Below are 17,727 nucleotides of genomic sequence, written 5' to 3'. Positions count from 1 at the left end.
GCTTGGTGAGGGCCTGGGCTGGCAAGGCAGGGTTGAGGTGGGAAAAGGAAAGCTAAATCTGGTGACTAAATCAAGATTAGGAGGTCTACGGTAACTAACGTGTCTCTTTGCCGAGTGAGGAATCCAGCCCCGAGCCAGTACCAAGCGCTGAACTGCAGCTGGGGGGGGGGGGGAGGGCTAACATCTTTTAAGTCTCTGTGATTTCCCCTTTGAAGGACACGATTTGATTTTGAGACCCAGTGTCACTATGGCCTTGCTGGCCACCATTTCACTGTGTTGTCTAGACAGACCTGGAATCCACAACCTGCAGCCTCAACCCCTCAGAGAGCAATGTTTGGGGGGAGCTGATTTTGTTCGCAGTCCCGGGTATTGAACCCAAGGCCTTATACTTGCTAGCCAGATGTTCTACCTCTGAGCTGTATTCTTCCCACCCCTAGCCCCCTAGCCCACTCCTTAGGTTTTATTCTGAGGAGGGCCCTGAACCAGTGACAACCTGTGACCCTATGCCTCAGCCCTTCCTTTCTTGTATAGTGGTTGTTGGTTTTTTGAGACCGGGTCTCCTGTAATCCAAGGAGGCCTACAACTGGCTGCATGGCTGACGATTCATGTATGCCAGGCCAACCTCAAACCTCATCTGTCACCTCCAACTCCTGATCCTCCTGCCTCCGCCTCCTGAGTGCTAGGATCACGGATGCCACTGTAGTTGTTTTATTTGGTGCTACAAATCGAACCCAGGGCTCCATGCATGCTAAGCAAGAACTATGCCAACTGAGCTACATCTCCAGCCCCCAATTACTAGGACCCTTCCCATTTTTATAGGAGAGAATCAAGAACAAACAGGTTACTGATTTGCCGAAGTCCTTACACTCAGGATTCAAATTCACCACCCACCATTCTGTAGCTGTCCATCAATCCAGACTCAAAACGGTAAATGAAAGAAGCCTTTATTTGTGAATTTAAGGACGATAGATTGCAAGGTAGACTCCAAGGTCTCTGAATCAGTGTCAAGAGAAGGTGGGGAGTCAGGCGGTGGTGGCGCACACTTCTAATTCCAACACTTGAGAGGCCGAGATAGGTGAATCTCTGTGAGTTTGAGGCCAGCCTGGTCTACAAGAGCTAATTCCAGGACAGGCTCCCAAAGCTACAGAGAAACCCTGTCTTGAAAACCAAAAAGAGAGAGAATGAGAGAGAGAGAGAAGGTGAGGGGGGGAATGGAAGTCTGAATGAGAAAGCAGTAAAAAAATAAAATTTCTTTTCAGGAAATTTGTGTGGCTTGGAGGAAGAATAAATGCTTCATAACAGGGACTCATGACTGATGGAAGATGAAGGCAAGAATTCATGCCAGGTGTAGCACCCTGTGCTTGTATTCCTTACACTGGGGAGACTGAGGCAGGAGGATTTCCAGGCCCTTTAAGCCACATAGCAAGACTCTGTCTCAAAAAATAAAAGAATGATATTATAAAAATTGGTTTGGAGTGGTTGGTGGTGGGAAAAATCAGCTGCTAAGAACCCTTGCTCTTCCAGAGGACTGGCATTCAATTCCCAGCGGCCATGGTGGGGAGTGAGGGGGTTGTCACAACCACTTTGAACTCCAACTCCAAGAAGATCTGATGCCCCTTGTACACCTGTAGTCATGCACGGTATTAGAAATGAAATAGATCTTTAAATGTTTTTATTAGGGGCTGAAGAGATGGCTCAGAGGTTAAGAGCACTAACTGCCCTTCCAGAGGTCCTGAGTTCAATTCCCAGCAACCACAGGATGGCTCACAACTGTTTGTAATGAGATCTGGTATCCTCTTCTGACCTGCAGGCATACATGCAGGCAGAACACTGTATATATAATAAACAAATAAATTTGAAAAAAATGTTTTTATTATTAGACTGGGGTGGGGAGAACAGGCCTTTAATCCCAGCCCTTGGAAGACAGAGAGCCAGATAGATCTCTGTGTGTTCAAAGCGAGCCTGGACTACCGAGCAAGTCCCAGGTTAGTCAAGGCTACACAGTGAGTCTCTGTCTCAAAAACAAAAAAACAAAGTCCCCACCAAGCTGGCCTGGTAGATGATGCCTGTGATCCCAGCACTTGGGAGACCGAGGCAGGAAGATCTAGAGCACCAGGCCAGCCTGGCTACAGGTTTTAAGACCCTGTTTCAAAAAACAATAAAGAAGAATCCAAGCACAGTGCTTCAGGCTTGTAACCCCAGCCTGAGATAGGAGGACCATCACAAATTCAGGCCAGTTTGAGCTATGAGTAAATCCAAGGTCAGTAGGAACTAGAGGGAGACCCTTTGGTCAAAAAAACAAAGAAGGGAGAGGACTCATGGGGTCCCATCCCTTCCTGAGGATCTATAGGTCAGTAGTGGCTACTGGCAGAGGGAGAGATGTTTTCTTCGGTGGTGTAGTCACTGGTAAGGTGTCATGTAGATAGCACCTGTTGGGACCATTTGGAGTCCTGGCCTCCAGCTGCTCTTTCCCTGCTAGAGATCTTTACTTTCCTTCTGATTTGAGTTACTAAAGGCTGTGTCAAAATTGTTTACCAGCTCTGCTTCACGCCTTGGCCTTGAGGATCAGAGGATAAGGTTTCCAACTGTTGGCCCACTTGACTATTGGGTATATAAGCCTCATGGTGCTACTGAATAAAGGGCTACACATTTTTAATTTTCTCTCCACTATGCAGCAAAGCAAAAACTACTTTAGAGCAAGTATCTACTGAAACATGTATGTATTTCAGCTTTCCAGCTAAGGGTAGGTGGGTAACATCCATCTGCCAAATGTCATTTGGTTTAAGGCCATGAGGATTAACTCCTGCAATGGGTGTGTTATGAAAAGGAGAACAGGAGGGACATTGGGTGGTCATTTGTAAGGCGGCAGTGGCTCTGGAGCAACCAGTATGGTGTTGCAAAGAACGAGCATTTAAGTGATATTTTTTTATGGAGTTTAGAAGCCTTTTCTTCATAGAAGCACCCATGTTCCTTGTGAAACTCGGTGGGTCACACATACACACCACACACACACACACACAGGCATGGAAGGGGACTACATAGAAGAGGAGATCACCAGGATGGGGACTAGGTGGGGTGAATGTGGCCAAATGCATCATATACAAGCATGGAAATGTCAGTCATCATGAAACTCATTATTATAATTAGTGCAGTCTAATAGCATTTTGTTAAATAACGGTGGACCGGGCAAGATAGCCTCAGCGGGTAAAGGTGCTTGCTGCCAAGCCTGGAAACCTGAGTTCAGTCCCTGGGACCGACAGGATAGAAGAAAGTCAGCTCCTGAAAGTTGTCCTCTGACCTCAGACACGTGTGACACATGTGTGCCTATACACACACAAATAATATAATAAGTAAATGTAATTTTTCAGAAGCATAAAAAGGTAGGGAAGTTACCACCACTAGAAAAGGGAACGGGAAGTGAGCCAGAATTGGAGACAGCCTCTGAGGATTGCAGTAGCAGAGGCCGCCCCACCCTATCCTGCCCTCCCTTCCACCACCACATTCCAGACCCCCACCACCACATTTCAGCCCCCCCACCACCACATTCCAGCCCAGATAAGGAAAGTCTAGATGGCCCAACAAACCCACTCACAGTTTTCGGTAACTGACCCTGGGGCTGAGCGGAATGACACACACACACACACACACCCAGGGAACCTGAGGAGAGGCCTCTTAGCACTTTTGGCATGGGCCCTTTGAAGTTATCAGTCCCTTCCTTCATTGTACCAGTGTGTAAAATAAGGCCTGAAGAGAAAAAGACAGCCATCAGCGATCACAGTACTTTGGGCGACAATCTTGTCTGCAAACAGGACTCCTGACTGAGGAACGGCCTGCAGTCTGCTCTCAGGCCTCTGGATTCCCTTCTGCAGTTCCTGCCAGCAGTTCCCACTTCCCCTGGGGAGCGAACTGGGGAAGTGAAGCAGCTGAAGAGAGCTGGGAGATTTGCTGAATAGGCAAGAGACTCAGACTGTTCAAGGTCATTCTCTGCTACACATCAAGTTTGAAACCAGCCTAGGATAGAGGAGACACCATCTCAAGAAAGATGTGTGTGTGTGTACATGTGTATACACAGTGAGGGAATTATCACTTTTTTTTTTTTTGCCAAATCAGCAGGTACCTAAATCATTTATAAAAACCCTCTTAGAGCCAGGCATGGTGACACATGTCTTTAAGCCCAGAATTTGGGGGGTGGAGGAAGAGGATCAGGAGTTCAAAGATGGTATCTCTGGACGGGGGGGCCACTGAAATGGCTTAATGTGTGTTTGCCCCAAGCTTGAGGACCTAATTCAGTTTCCGGGGCCCATTTGGTGGAAGAAAAAAAAAAAACTGATTCTCTTATGTTCTGACTTCCACAGGAATATTGCATTTGTATGAACACTCACATGCATGTACTCTTTAGCTAAATATATTGAATGTTTTGTTTTGTTTTTCAAGACAGGGTTTCTCTGTGTAACAGCCCTGGCTGTCCTAGAACTAGCTCTTGTAGACCAGGTTGGCCTTAAGTTCACAGAGATCTGCCTGTCTCTGCCTCCCAAGTACTGCGATCATAGGTGTGTGCCACCGCTGTCCAGCTAAATATATTGAACATAATGAGCATTTTAATTTAAAAAGATGGGCCCAGAAAGATGACTCCGTCAGTAATTGCTTACCAACAATAGCCAACCAGAGTTCAAGATGGAAGGTGAAAACGAACCCATAAAATTGTCCTCTGACCTCCACAAACACCATGGCATGCACCTTTTCCCAAACAGCATACACACAACAATAAAAAATAAAAATTTAAGCCCCCAAATAGTAAGTTAAATAAACAAATAAAGAATCCTCTTGATCTCTACATAGACATTAAGAGCTATGAAGCCCTTGGGGCCTGGTTATATTGTTCTGGGAACCTCCAGGGAAGTATTTATTAGCAACGTTCACAAAGGGTTCCTTATGAGAGAGGCATGGACCCAGGAACGAGCCCAATGGCCAAAGGGCACTGAGTTGGTAAGGAAACTGGGCTGCTGAGGACAATGTGCAGAACCGGACTTCAAGAGAGAGGCAGAAGCAGCAAGGCTGGTGCGCAGCCAGCCCGCAAGGGAATCAGGATCCAAGAACAGCTGCCAGAGCGGGACCCCAAAGTTCTATGGTAGAGTCAAGCCCTCCAGGCTTCACAGGGTGCCCAGGGGAACCGGCCTCCCCCAATCCCGAAGCCTCACAACGAGGAACCATGCTACACTGTCTTCTGTGAAACACAGGAATTTTGGGCTGTGGGTTTGAGATAGGATCTCCTTATGTGGACCAGGCTAGCCCGGAATTTATCATCCTCCTGTTTCTGTTCTTCAAGTGTTAGGACTACAGGTGAGTGAGAAACCATGCCGGGCTCATAAAAGTGTGGTTTGTTCAGCGAGGAGAGGAACCAAGATCTGGAAGCGGAGAGTAAGTACAGTGACCTTACTATAATAGCTCATACACAAACCACTCATTCAGGTGCCCACATTGCTTGGGATTGAGAGGGAAAAAAAATAGATGAATACATGTATAAGAAAATGCAAGTCTAAAAAGAAAACATCCCTACCTCCATCTCCTAGAAGCTAAAGTTTGCAGGGAACTGAAAAGATATTTTGCCCAAGAACCGTGAGCCACAGTGGCAACAGAGTTCCCGGTGTTTTTTGTTTTGTTTGTTTCTTTCTGAGACAGGGTTTCTCTGTGGAACAGCTCTGGAACTTGCTGGCCTCAAACTCACAGAGATTCCTCTGCCTCTGTCTCCTGAGTGCTGGAATTACAGGCGTGCTCCACCACCGCCTGGGTAAATTTTGGTTTTATATGGCAGATTCCCAGAGGGCTGCCACTACTGCCACCAGACACCCCAAGCCACAGCAATGTGCCCTGGGCCCATAACACCACTTTTCCAAACTGCCACCTGGAGCCTCCTCATCCCTGAGGACCCTTCCCCTCGAAGTTTCTCAAGAACAGGCTCTCTCTTCCTCAGTTAGGATCCCAGCCTAACTCTCTTTGGCTGCATTGGCCTTCCTGTGTGACCTGGAGACCTTAGATGTCATGAAATACGGACTTAGCCATCTCAAGGACGCCTCTTCCTATTAAGCACTGGGCAAGCACCCTAACATCAGGCAAGCACCCCACAGCCTTCAGCGTCTGGCTTTTCTGCCTGCATCCATCTTCGTCTATAATGCTGGTCCATCGACAATCCCTCATGGCAATACCAGCAGCTGTCGCACTCTTCGTGGCTGCTCTATTCCATTATTGTTCACCTCTACTCCTTGAACTTGACAGTCAGCCATCGTCAGAACCCCTTTAACCTGGTACAGGAGCATCTACAGTAAAACTACATTTCCCATCCTTCCTCACAGTCACAGTCAGCCACTGCCAGAACCCCTTTAACCTGGTACAGGAGCATCTACAGTAAAACTACATTTCCCATCCTTCCTCACAGTCACAGTCAGCCACTGCCAGAACCCCTTTAACCTGGTACAGGAGCATCGACAGTAAAACTACATTTCCCATCCTCCCTCACAGTCACACTCAGCCATCGTCAGAAGTCCTTTAACCTGGTACAGAAGCATCTACAGTAAAACTACATTTCCCAACCTCCCTCACAGTCATAGTCAGCCATCGTCAGAACCCCTTTAACCTGACACAGGAACATCTACAGTAAAACTACATTTCCCATCCTCCCTTAAAGTCACAAGACGTCATTCTGGTCAAAGACACAGGAGAACAAATGTTCATTTTGAGATGTCTTAGTACTGTTCTGAATGGGAAGGAAGGGATTCAGTATTAAACAGCAGCCAATTCATCCAGGCTTTAAAAAAAAAGATTTTTAAAAATCTTTATATTGTCACCTCTCTTTCTTGTCCTTGTTGCTTTGCTTTGGTTCAGTGTTTTTTGTTCTGTGAGAGTCTCATGCAGCCCAGGCTTGCTTCAAACTTGCTATACAGGTGAGGATGCCCTCTTGGTCCTCTGCTTCCACCATTCCCAGTTTGTGCAGTACTGGGGATCAAACCCAGGGACTCCAGCTGTTGGACTCTAGTGTCCAAACCGAGAAGGAGTCGCCCCCAGAGACCACCTCATAGACCACAGCCGATGCAAAAGCATGAGGATTTTATTAATTCTGTCATGACAGGGTCCCTCAGCATTCGGGAAGCCGAGAGACCCCGACTAGCTGGTACAGTCTACTTTTAAAGGAGAAGGCCCCATAGAAACAAGAGGGGTTGTTCCTTGACCATTATGATTGGCTTATTCGGAAAGGGCTAATACCAATAATTGGCTGGAGAACTATTGTCAGATCAGATGAGGTAAGAGGTCATTTTGACCCCGTTTCCCAGGGGACTGAGTCAAAACATACGTGTATGGGTAATTGTTCAGGAACGGAGTACGTGTATGTGTAGCTGTTAGGTCCTTGGTTCCCAGGGGAGGAGGGGAAGCATTAAGGCACGGAAGCTGAGAGGGTTTGGAATTGTCAGAAATGGCTTCAGAATTGTCTAAAGTCTTACATAGCCTGCTAAGAAAGCACTGTACCCACCGAGTTACATCATCAGCCCAGAGGTCAGGCTTGGAACAGATCCTGCAATGTAGCCCTGGCTGGCCTAAAACCTGCTATGTAGCCAGGTGTGGTGGCTCACACCTTTAATCCCAGCACTCAGGAGGCAGAGGTGGAGATCTCTGTGAGTTCTAGGCCAGCCTGGTCTATATAGTAAATTCCAGGCCAGCCAGATGCTGTCTCAGATAAAACAAAAAAAAAAACCTGCTATGTAACCCAAGCCGACTTTGAATTTTCATGAATCCTCCTTGCCCTTTTCCCCCCTCTTAGTGTTTAAACTCAGGACCTCACTCATGCTGGACAAGTGCTCTACCACTGAGCTACATCCTCAGCCAGGGAAGTCTTTTCTGTGCTTCAGGAAAGTTTCCTGTGAACGCTGCTTCTCACTAGCATTTACATTTTGTTGTTACAATAAACAACAAATGTTTGGGGGTACCAACTGAATACGGGGAGCCGTGTACTAGGGACAGAGTGGAAATGTCACACAAGGTTTCTCTTCCCTACCACTCTGGGAAGTCAGCACCCAGCAGGCCCTCAGCTCCAGCCATCCCTGACGCACAGGTCCCATTTTGGCACCTTAAGGCCCTGTACATCCAGAATGCTGCTCTGCACCAGAGTCATGTGTCAGCCTGCCAAGTCTACCTGCTGCTGCTCCCCTGAGAACATCCAAGAACTACAGGCAGGGCGGGGTGCAGGAGCAGCCGGTACAAAGCAGGCATGGGCTGCTGAGTCACTCCTGAGCGCCTGCAGGTCAGGGAGGTCAGAAGAAGCTGGTGTGCGTTGCTGGAATAATACCCAGGCTCAAGCACAGCCTTCAAGAGGGGTGCAGGCCTCCTGCGCATGTTGGGAGGACCTCCGTGCCTCTGAGATGGGGGTGACTTAGCCAATTACAATCCCATAAAGGCAGAGAACAGCTCTGAGAATTGCACTCAGTACCTCCATCTGTGCGAGCGTCCTGCTTCCAACATGGGAAGCTCCAGCTACCTCAAGCCTCGGGTTTCTGCTCTTCCTCCAGTTAGGCCCTTGCTTTCAGAGACTTGGCTCTTTGGGGGGCTCACCAGATGAAGGAAGACACTGATGAGAAGAGACCAAATGGTTCTTGAGCCTGGAAGGAATGGGAGACCAGGGCTCTGTCCAAATGTGTCTATGAACACTGTCTCTACATTGTAGGACTTTCCGGGTGCTTAGAAGTCGAGGAGGCAGAGGAAAGAACCATCAGAAGGGTAAACTGATGGTGTGTGTGTGTGTGTGTGTGTGTGTGTGTGTGTGTGTGAGCATGGAACTGTAATCCTAGCACTCCAGTCATGGAGACAGGAGTTCAATGTCAACCTGAACTACATGAGAACTTGTCTAAAATAAACAAACTCAAAAAACATCAAATTTGCAACATGCACCAGGCCATTGTCTTGCCTAAACCTCAGCACTGGGGAATTACAAGCTGAAGCTCCTTGTCATCAACTCCAACCATCTTATTGACTGGAACTTCTGAGACAGCAGGAGAAATCGGGAGGGGTCCATGTCCCATACAGACTACTTTGAGTCAGTGAGATTCTGAACTTCCTTCTACCTTAATCCTTGCTCCAAAGAGGTAACCCACTGGACAGTGATCCCAGCTACACAGGGAGCTGAGGCAGGGGCGTTGCTTAAGCCCTGGAAGTTAACATAACAAGACCCCATCCCTTAAAAATAAATACAGTATAAACTGGGCAGTGATGGTGCACACCTTTAATCCCAGCACTCGGGAGCCAGAGACAGGTGGATCTCTGTAGTCCGAGGCCAACTTGGTCTACAAGAGCTAGTTCCAGGACAGGCTCCAAAGCCACAGAGAAACCCTGTCTCGAAAAACCATAATAATAATAATAAATAATAATAATAATAATAATAACGCAAAATAAAATAGTAACTTAAAACTGTTTTGGGTAATTTCCTACATGTATATAATGAATTTGATCACATTGTGCTCCCTTCACCTTGCCCTCCCTTCCATCTAGTCTCCCTTCAGATTTCATGGGTTTTGTGTGTATGTGTGTGAGCCAGTGTCTCATCAGGTTTACTTGCAGAAGCAGGGGCCAAGAGTTATTTATAGGAGCATGGGCACCCTACTAGTGTCTCTTGTTGTCCCAACAACTATTAAAGGCCTATACGTCCTCAGGGAGGGACGGGGCCTTCTGAGTTCCTCCCCACCAGTCAGCTATTGTGTTTATTTTAGCACCTTCTTGTCCCCACTTGAGAAGGAAAATAATTGAGTTTACTTATTCACTTTTTCTTCTTGGTCAGACCTTCTCTGCCAGCAAAACCAGCCATTTGGACAATTATTCCATTCCAAAGGCCAAAGTATTGCCCAAAGGTAGAGTCAAAAATAAAGCCGTTGAGAGCTTTCAACTAAGCCCAGCATGGCGGCTCACACTTGCAATCCCGTACTTGAGGATCAGAGGCAAGAGCTTCCAGACCAGTTTAAAGCTAACCTGAGCTACATAGTAGATTCTAGGTCAGCCTATCAGCCTAGGCAACAAAGTAAGACCCTATAGCAAAACAAAAACAAAAACAAAAACAAAAACAAAAAAAACAAAGACAAAACAAAGGTTGAAAATGAAGTTCAACTGATTCATGGTACCAACTGGTACCATGTTTGCACCAAACATTCACAAGATCCTGGGTCAATCCTCAGCACCACAAAATAGGGCATGGTGGCACTGGCCTTTCCAGAACTGGGGAGGTGGAGGCAGGAGCTCAAGGTTGTCTTTGGGTACTATAAAGTTTGAAGCTAGTCTGAGCTACGTAAGACCCTGTCACAGAAACAAACAAGGGCCTAGAGAGACATCTCAGAGTGTAAAAGCACTGGTTACTTTTCCAGAGGACCCAGATTTGAGTCCCAGCACTCATTTGGTGGCTCAAAACCATCTGTAACTCTAGCCTTCCAGGGGATCTAACACCCTCTTCTGCCTTTCTCAGGTAGCAGGCATGCACATGATACGCAAACACACATGCAGGCAAACACATAAAATAAGCAAGCAAGAGTTGGATGCCATGGTACAAGCCATAAATTCCAGCACTTAGGAGGCAAGGCAGGCAGATCTCGGTGAGTTAAAGGCTATCTTGGTCTACAGATCTACACCAGGCCAGCCAGCAGTGCTATATAGTGAATCTCTCTCTCTCTCTCTCTCTCTCTCTCTCTCTCTCTCTCTCTCTCTCTCTCACACACACACACACACACACACACACACACACACACCCCAGAACACCATTCTAGCTATATCAGAGGTTAACACAGGAGGGTCACAAGTTCAAAGCCTCTTTGAGTGACAGAGAAAGCTCAAGGCCAGTCCAGGAATTTAGTGAGACCCTATTTCAAAATAAAAAGCAAAAGAAATCTAAGGCTGTGGCTCGGAGGCAGTGCTTGCCTATTGTCTGGCACAGGGTTCAAACCCTATGGCACAGGGTTCAGTCAAAAAACAGACGAAAAAACAAACAAACAAACAAACAAAAGCAACGGACTTTCTGTTGCCATAGTGCTCTGAGCCCCTGATGCCCAACCTTTGAACTGAGGTTTGATCATTCCTGCTTTACAGGTAAGTTGAGTCTCAGAGAGGCTGACCAAGCTGGCAGAAACAGGATCATTGGAGCTGCAGTCTACATACAACCTGATGTCTCCACAGTCCAGGGTGACTTGGTTGAACACTGTGTTTAGTGCCCAAGACACGAAGGCATCAGAGACAGGTGCCCCAGGGCCTGTGTCTGAGGCTACCACACCCCTCTCTGTGCCAGGAGCACTATGCCGAGCACACTCTGTGCCTTGGTGTAAGCTTCTGGCAGCTTTCAGTCTGATAATTCTGTTCAAGTGACCAGGCCGATCCTCGCAATTGGTCTCCCGTTTGTGTCAGACATGAAATTTTGTTTCAGCATCTGTTGGTGTGTTTGTTGTAGGTGTGCACAGGTATGGGTGTATACTTGTCAGGATGCACATGAGGAGGTCACAGGACAACTTTTGGGAGCTGGTTCTCTCCTTCGGCTACGCAGGTAGTCAAGTCTTGGAAGCCAGTGCCTTACCGGCTGAGCCATCTTACTGATCCCAGATTTTTTTAAACTTCATTTTATTACTATTGTGTATGTTATGGGGTAGGGATAGCAAGTGTGGCAGGCAGGTCCTGACTCTGTGGAGTCAGTTCTTCCCTTTCGCCTTCACCCGGGTCCTGTGGACGGAACTCAGATCTCCAGACGCGCAAGGCAAGTGTCTTTACCTGCTGAGCCATCTGCCACCACCCCCATTTTGTTTGAGACAGGGTCCCATGTGTCTAGGGCTGGCCTTAAACTAGCTGTGCAGTTGAGGGTGGCCCTGAACTTCTGATGTTCCTGTCTCCAACTCCTTGTGTTGTGATTGTACTACTATGGCCTGTTTATGAGGCACTGGAGACAGAACCTAGAGCCTGGTTCATGCTAGGCACACTGCCAGTGATGGCCACCTGCAGGCCTCCGGTTCTTGTTTTGTCTTGTGAGAGAGTCTCGGGTGTCCCAGGCTCAAACTTACTATGTATCTGAGAATCTTAAACTTCCTGCCCTTCCTGCCTCTACCTCTTAAAATGTTGGGATTATAGGTATGCATCACTGTGTCTGGCTTTAGGCTTTTGGCTATAGTAACATCGTCAAGGTAGTGACACCCTATGGAGACATCTTCTGGCTAGCCTCTGGCCACCAGTGTGTCACCTCTCCTAGTCCTCTGGGCAGTGGACTGATAAAATTCTCTTCCTGGGTTGGAAGTGTGTGAGCTTTATGTCTTTGGAACCAAGCAGGTTCTGAATCTTTAGGTTTTCTGGAGATTTCCATTTAGTATTTCAGCTCATTGGGCATTTTATCTGTTCTTATTCTGCATTCAAATTGCCTGGACCGAGATAGTAACCCTCTAGTGGGGCTGGTGTAGAAGGCCTGTCCTCCCTGTCCTTGGAGCAGAAGGATCACTGTGAAGTTTGAGGTCAGCCTGATCTACACACACACACACACACACACACACACACACACACACACACGTCTACCCTCACTTGAACCAGGAAACTTTGCTTAGCTCAAAAGGCCAACTCTGCAGTCAAAGACTCAGAATATTCTTCTTGGCTTGCTTCCAGTTGACCGCCTTTTTCTAAGGCACTTGGGGTTATTTTATTTCCAGCCTATCAGCACCACCGGTTGACTACTTGACCAATTAGGAGAAAAGTACCCGCAGAAGGGCGATTCATTGCCACAGAATCCACAGAAACAGAAGGTGTGGGAGCCTGTTTCCAAGACAGATTAGTCCATTCAGCCATTAATCCAACAGATAAGTTTCCGTGGCCTGGTGAGGCCTGGTGGAGAGTGTTTTCAGACAATCCTGCCCTCGACAGGCCAGGGTCGGGGGAGGACACTGACATATGAACTTTTGTCTGGAGAAGACACAATGTCTAATAGTTTCTCCTCTCCACAGATTACCAAAGCCAATTATCTTGTTACGTATTTAATCAATCAGTTTGGTGTGTGTGATAGATCTACCCCTGTGTATGCACACATGTGAGCAAGCACACCCACATGTGTGCGAATACACCCACTCTTCATGGGATGCTTTCTCCAATCTCTTCTCCACCCCATTTCTTTATTGAGACCATGTCTCAATAAGAAGCTCAGAGCTCACAGCTTTGGCTAGACTGGCTGGCCAGCAAGACCCCAGGATCTACCCATCTCTTGTCTATCAGAGCTGGATTTACAGACAGGCCACACCCTACTTTACGTGGGTGCCAGAGATCCAAACTCGGGTCCTTATGTTTGCACAGCCAGCACTTTGCCCAGTGAACTGTCTCCCGGCTCCATTAGTTTACCTTTTAAGAGAAAGAAGACACAAGGCACCATAATACACACCTATAATCCCCATACTCGGGAGGCTGAGGCAGAGGGATTGCTCTAGGTACAAAGCTACCCTGGCAGGGCGGTGGTGGCACATGCCTTTAATCCCAGCACTCGGGAGGCAGAGGCAGACGGATCTCTGTGAGTTCAAAGCCAGCCTGGTCTACAAGAGCTAGTTCCAGGGCAGGCTCCAAAGCTACAGAGAACCCTGTCTCAAAAAACCAAAAAACAAAACAAACAAAGCCACCCTGGGCTAAGTAGCAAATTTACATTGGCCTGGAGTGCCTGGTTTGATGGTACAAGTCTGCAATTCCAGCACTTGAGAGGTAGAAGCCAGAGGAGGATCCCAAGTTAAAGGTCCAGCCTTGGCTACTCAGTGAATTCCAGGCCACTCTAGAAAACCTGAGACACTGATAAAACAAACGACAACCAAAAAGTGTCAAACAGGAACATGGTGCAAAACCCCACTGGCCAGGCCAGCCTTAAACTGCTAAGGTCAAGCAATCCATTTGCTTTCATCTCCTGAATACCTGGAACAAGCGTCTGTCTTTTTTCTGAGTCAGGGTCTCTCTGTGGAGCTGTAGCTGGCCTGGAGCTCATTGTGCAGACCAGGCTAGCCTCAAACTCAATCTCTGCCTCCCGCGTACAGGAATTAAAGGCGTACACCACCGTACCTGGCAAGCTTCCATCTTGATTTGTCCACCTCAACAAGGCTTTGCCACCTGCTGTTCTATCTGTAATCCAGGCAGCACGAAGAAGCAACGAGGCTGTACCCTGGGCTGTTATTTAACTGCTATCCGGGGAGCTGGACCAGTCGTTTTGAAACTTCTCCCGAGTCAGCTGGTAAATAGCTGCTGGCTCCCAGTGTCACCTCTTGCTGGCTCTTCCCCCACGAATCACCCATCCTTCTAAGTCAGCCACGTGCCCCAGCTGGAGTCTTCCAGACCATTCCTCCAGCACCATGGCCTGTGTCCTGAGGACTGGTTGTTAAAGGTTTGAAGTAAATATTCATTAGAATGTTTGCATTAGATATATCTCCTCCTCTTGGGAACAGTACTGAGGAGTCACAACATGGGTATTTGTTCTCTTATATTCTCAGCCAAAATGAGAAAAATAAAATGAAGCCAAGCTCATATTCCTGACACTTGTCTGCATCCTTTGCCAAGGAGCTTCAGGAGATGTGTGATTTCTTTAGGGGCTCCACTGGAGCATAACAGTTGTCTGTTCTCAACACATACACACAGACACAGGGACACACACACAGAGTTGGCTCCTGCTCTCCCTTGAGCCAGGAACAGAAATATATTGAGTTTTTGTTTTGTTTTGTTTTGTTTTGGGGAGAAGGTTGGTGCTAGGAATTGAACCCAGTGCCCCAAAAGCACAAAGCACACACACAACCATGCTACTATGAAACTCCAGCCTGGGAAAGGAGTCTATATACCACTGCAATGTGGGTGTGATAGGGACATCAGCCATTACTGTAAACCCTTAATGGTATAACACAAGCAGTAGGTTCCAATGTCAATGGCAGTCACTTAACAGCCATTGTTGTCAAACACCAAATACGAAATGGGATGCAGGGCAGGAAGGGACCAGTGGGACCATTAGCACCGTCAGTCACTCTTCTATAGGCCAAAGCACTGCTGTAAGAAGCAAAATATGGCCTGGTATTGGTGGTGCACGACTTTAATCCCAACTCTTGGGAGGCAGAGGCAGGCGAATCTCCATGAGTTTGAGGCCAACCTGGTCTACAAGAGCTAGTTTCAGGACAGGCTCCAAAGCTATAGCGAAACCCTGCCTTGAAAAACCAAAATGGAGAAGAGAAAGAGAAGAAGAAGAAGAAAACAGCAGCAGCAAAGTACAGGCAGAGACAGGTAAAGACACTTGTCCCCACACCCGACAATTCAAGTTCCATACTGGAATCCATGTGGTGGCGAGAGGGAACTGATTCCCACAATTTGATCTCCACATGACATAGTGGCACACATGTTCTCTTCCCACCACCACCACACACACAAACTAAATAAATGTAACAAAAAATGTCTTAAAAAAGAAAAGAAAGAGAACAAATTCTATTTTATTTCATTTCTTGTGGAGTAGGAGAGGTGATGAGACAGGGTCTCAACTCTGTAGACCAGGCTGACCCGGAACTGGCCATTCTCTTCTCCTGCTCCTTCCTTCTGGATGCAGAGATTTCAGGCTTGTGCTGCCACTGCACCCAGGAAGTAAAGTCTATTAGCTGAAGCAAATAATCCCAGCACCTGGGGAGCAGAAACTGAAGGACCAAGAGTCCAAGATTATTCTGGATACATACCAAATTTGAGGCCAGCCTGGGCTAATGAGTAGGCCCCCATTACAAAGCAAACAGACTGGCGATGTAATTCAGTTGGCAGTTCACTTGCCCTGCATGCTCCAAGCCCTGGGTTTAACCCCAGCCCTGCATAAACCAGTCTTGGTGGGATGCACCTATAATTCCAGCACTCCAGAGGAGGTGAAAATGAAAGGGTAGAAATGCAAGGTTATTCTTGGCTGGGAGTAAGTTTGACACCAGCCTGGACTACAAGAGATCTTGTTTAAGAAAAAAAAAGGGGGGAGGGGGACGAAGAGATGACTCAGAGGTTAAGAGCACTGACTGCTCTTCCAGAGGACCCGGGTTCAATTCCCAGTACCTGCATGGCAGCTCACACCTGTCTGTAACTCCAGTTCCAAGGGATCTGACATGTTCACATCCATATATACAAAATAAATTTAAGCAAATTATTTTAAAAAGAGATTTATAAGCTTTTAATTATATTTACACTGAATAGCTCTATCAGGACTTAGGGGTCGAAGGGAAAACCTGTCTCAGATAGTAGGTGTTTTGTTTTGTTTCCATGTTTTCGGGTTGGAGACAGGATCTCAGGCTATCCAGAACTAGGCATGTTGCTGAGAGCAGCCCTGAACTCCTGAGCCTCCCATCACTGCCTCCATGGTACTGGGGTCACAATTCATACCACCACACACCAGCACTTACTTTGTTCCTTGGTTTTGGGAGAGAGGAATGAAACCAAGCGTTTTCAAATGCCAGGAAAGCAGACTGCCACCAGGTCACTTCCCGATCCCAGGTCATGAATTTAAGCCATGTTTTTTAAACAAACAATGATACTCACATTTAAAAATAAAAAAATTGTTAAAAAAAAGGAAAACTGAAAATTTATACTCCCAGCCCACAAAAGCCTAAGGCAGGAGGGTCAGCCTGGGCTACATAGTAAGACCCTGTCAAAAAAAGTATTTAAAAAAAAAAGAAAGAAAAGTAAGCAAGGAACATTAGTCATCAGAAAAACACAGTTTAAAACCACTTCACATCTTCCGAGATGCCTACTATCTGCCTCCATAGAAAGACTGAAACATAACAGTAAAGAGGGCGCGGGTCCTGGTGATACCAGGACCTATAGTCTACACACACACACACACACACACACACACACACACCTACACATAGTTCTATAGTCCCAGGACTTGGCAGGCTGAAGAGGTCTGCCTAGAGCTAAAGGCTACCCTGGCCTACAAAGTGAGTTTCTGAGCCAACACAAGCTATAGCATGAGATCTTTCTTTCTTTCTTTCTTTAAAAAAAGAAAGAAAGAAAGAAAGAAAGTTCTCAGCCTGATGGTGGTGAGCACACCTTTAAACCAAGAACTCAGGAGGCAGAAGCAAGGTGGATCTCTGTGAGTTCAAGGCCAGCCTGGTTTACAGAGCAAGTTCCAGGATAACCAGGGCTACACAGAGAAACCCTGTCTCAAAATAATACATACATACATACATACATACATACAAAAGTTCTCATATTGATCACAGTGAGGGCCACACAGCTGTACAAAAGCACTTAACATAAAGGCAGAGGACTGTGGCCTTCATGGGTTTGACTGTGAGACCTGGCAGGTGGCTCAGGGGCAGAGTACTGTGTTGGGCCCTGGGTTCCATGCCCAGCCTCGCAACTTTCTACAGATATACGAGAAAACGACAAATGTCTGACTTAGACGGTGTGTGAGTTCTAGCTCAATATGTTCCGGTGAGATGGCTTTGTGGGTAAAGATGCTTCCCACACAAGTCCACAGCCTGAGTTCAATCCCTGGAAGCAATGATGGAAGATCTCTACGAGTCTGAGGCCAGCCTGGTCTACAGAGTAGAGTCCTAGGCTAAAAAAACAAATCCCAGATCCAACCCTTGCTGTACACCCTGCAGGGATATGGGACCTAGCCAAGCCTCGGTGTTCCTGCCCAGAAAGTGGGGGGACAACAGCACCCTCAGGATGGTTAGGGGAGGCATGTCACTCCCAGGGCCTGCT

At 47.1% G+C, this 17,727-nt stretch overlaps 1 long non-coding RNA gene across 1 annotated transcript; it reads left to right on the top strand.

Annotated features, from left to right (window-relative positions):
- Window positions 1-10: 10 nt before the first annotated feature.
- Window positions 11-1,865, top strand: LOC148119148 (uncharacterized). The gene is made up of 2 exons (XR_015735408.1): window positions 11-927; window positions 1,260-1,865. It is a non-coding gene; the product is annotated as an uncharacterized LOC148119148 (long non-coding RNA).
- The last annotated feature ends 15,862 nt before the right edge of the window (window positions 1,866-17,727 follow it).

Source organism: Myodes glareolus, chromosome 18 (assembly GCF_982192425.1).
Source record: "Myodes glareolus chromosome 18, mMyoGla1.1, whole genome shotgun sequence".
Lineage (NCBI taxonomy): Eukaryota > Metazoa > Chordata > Mammalia > Rodentia > Cricetidae > Myodes > Myodes glareolus.
This window is presented reverse-complemented; position numbering and strand designations above follow the sequence as displayed.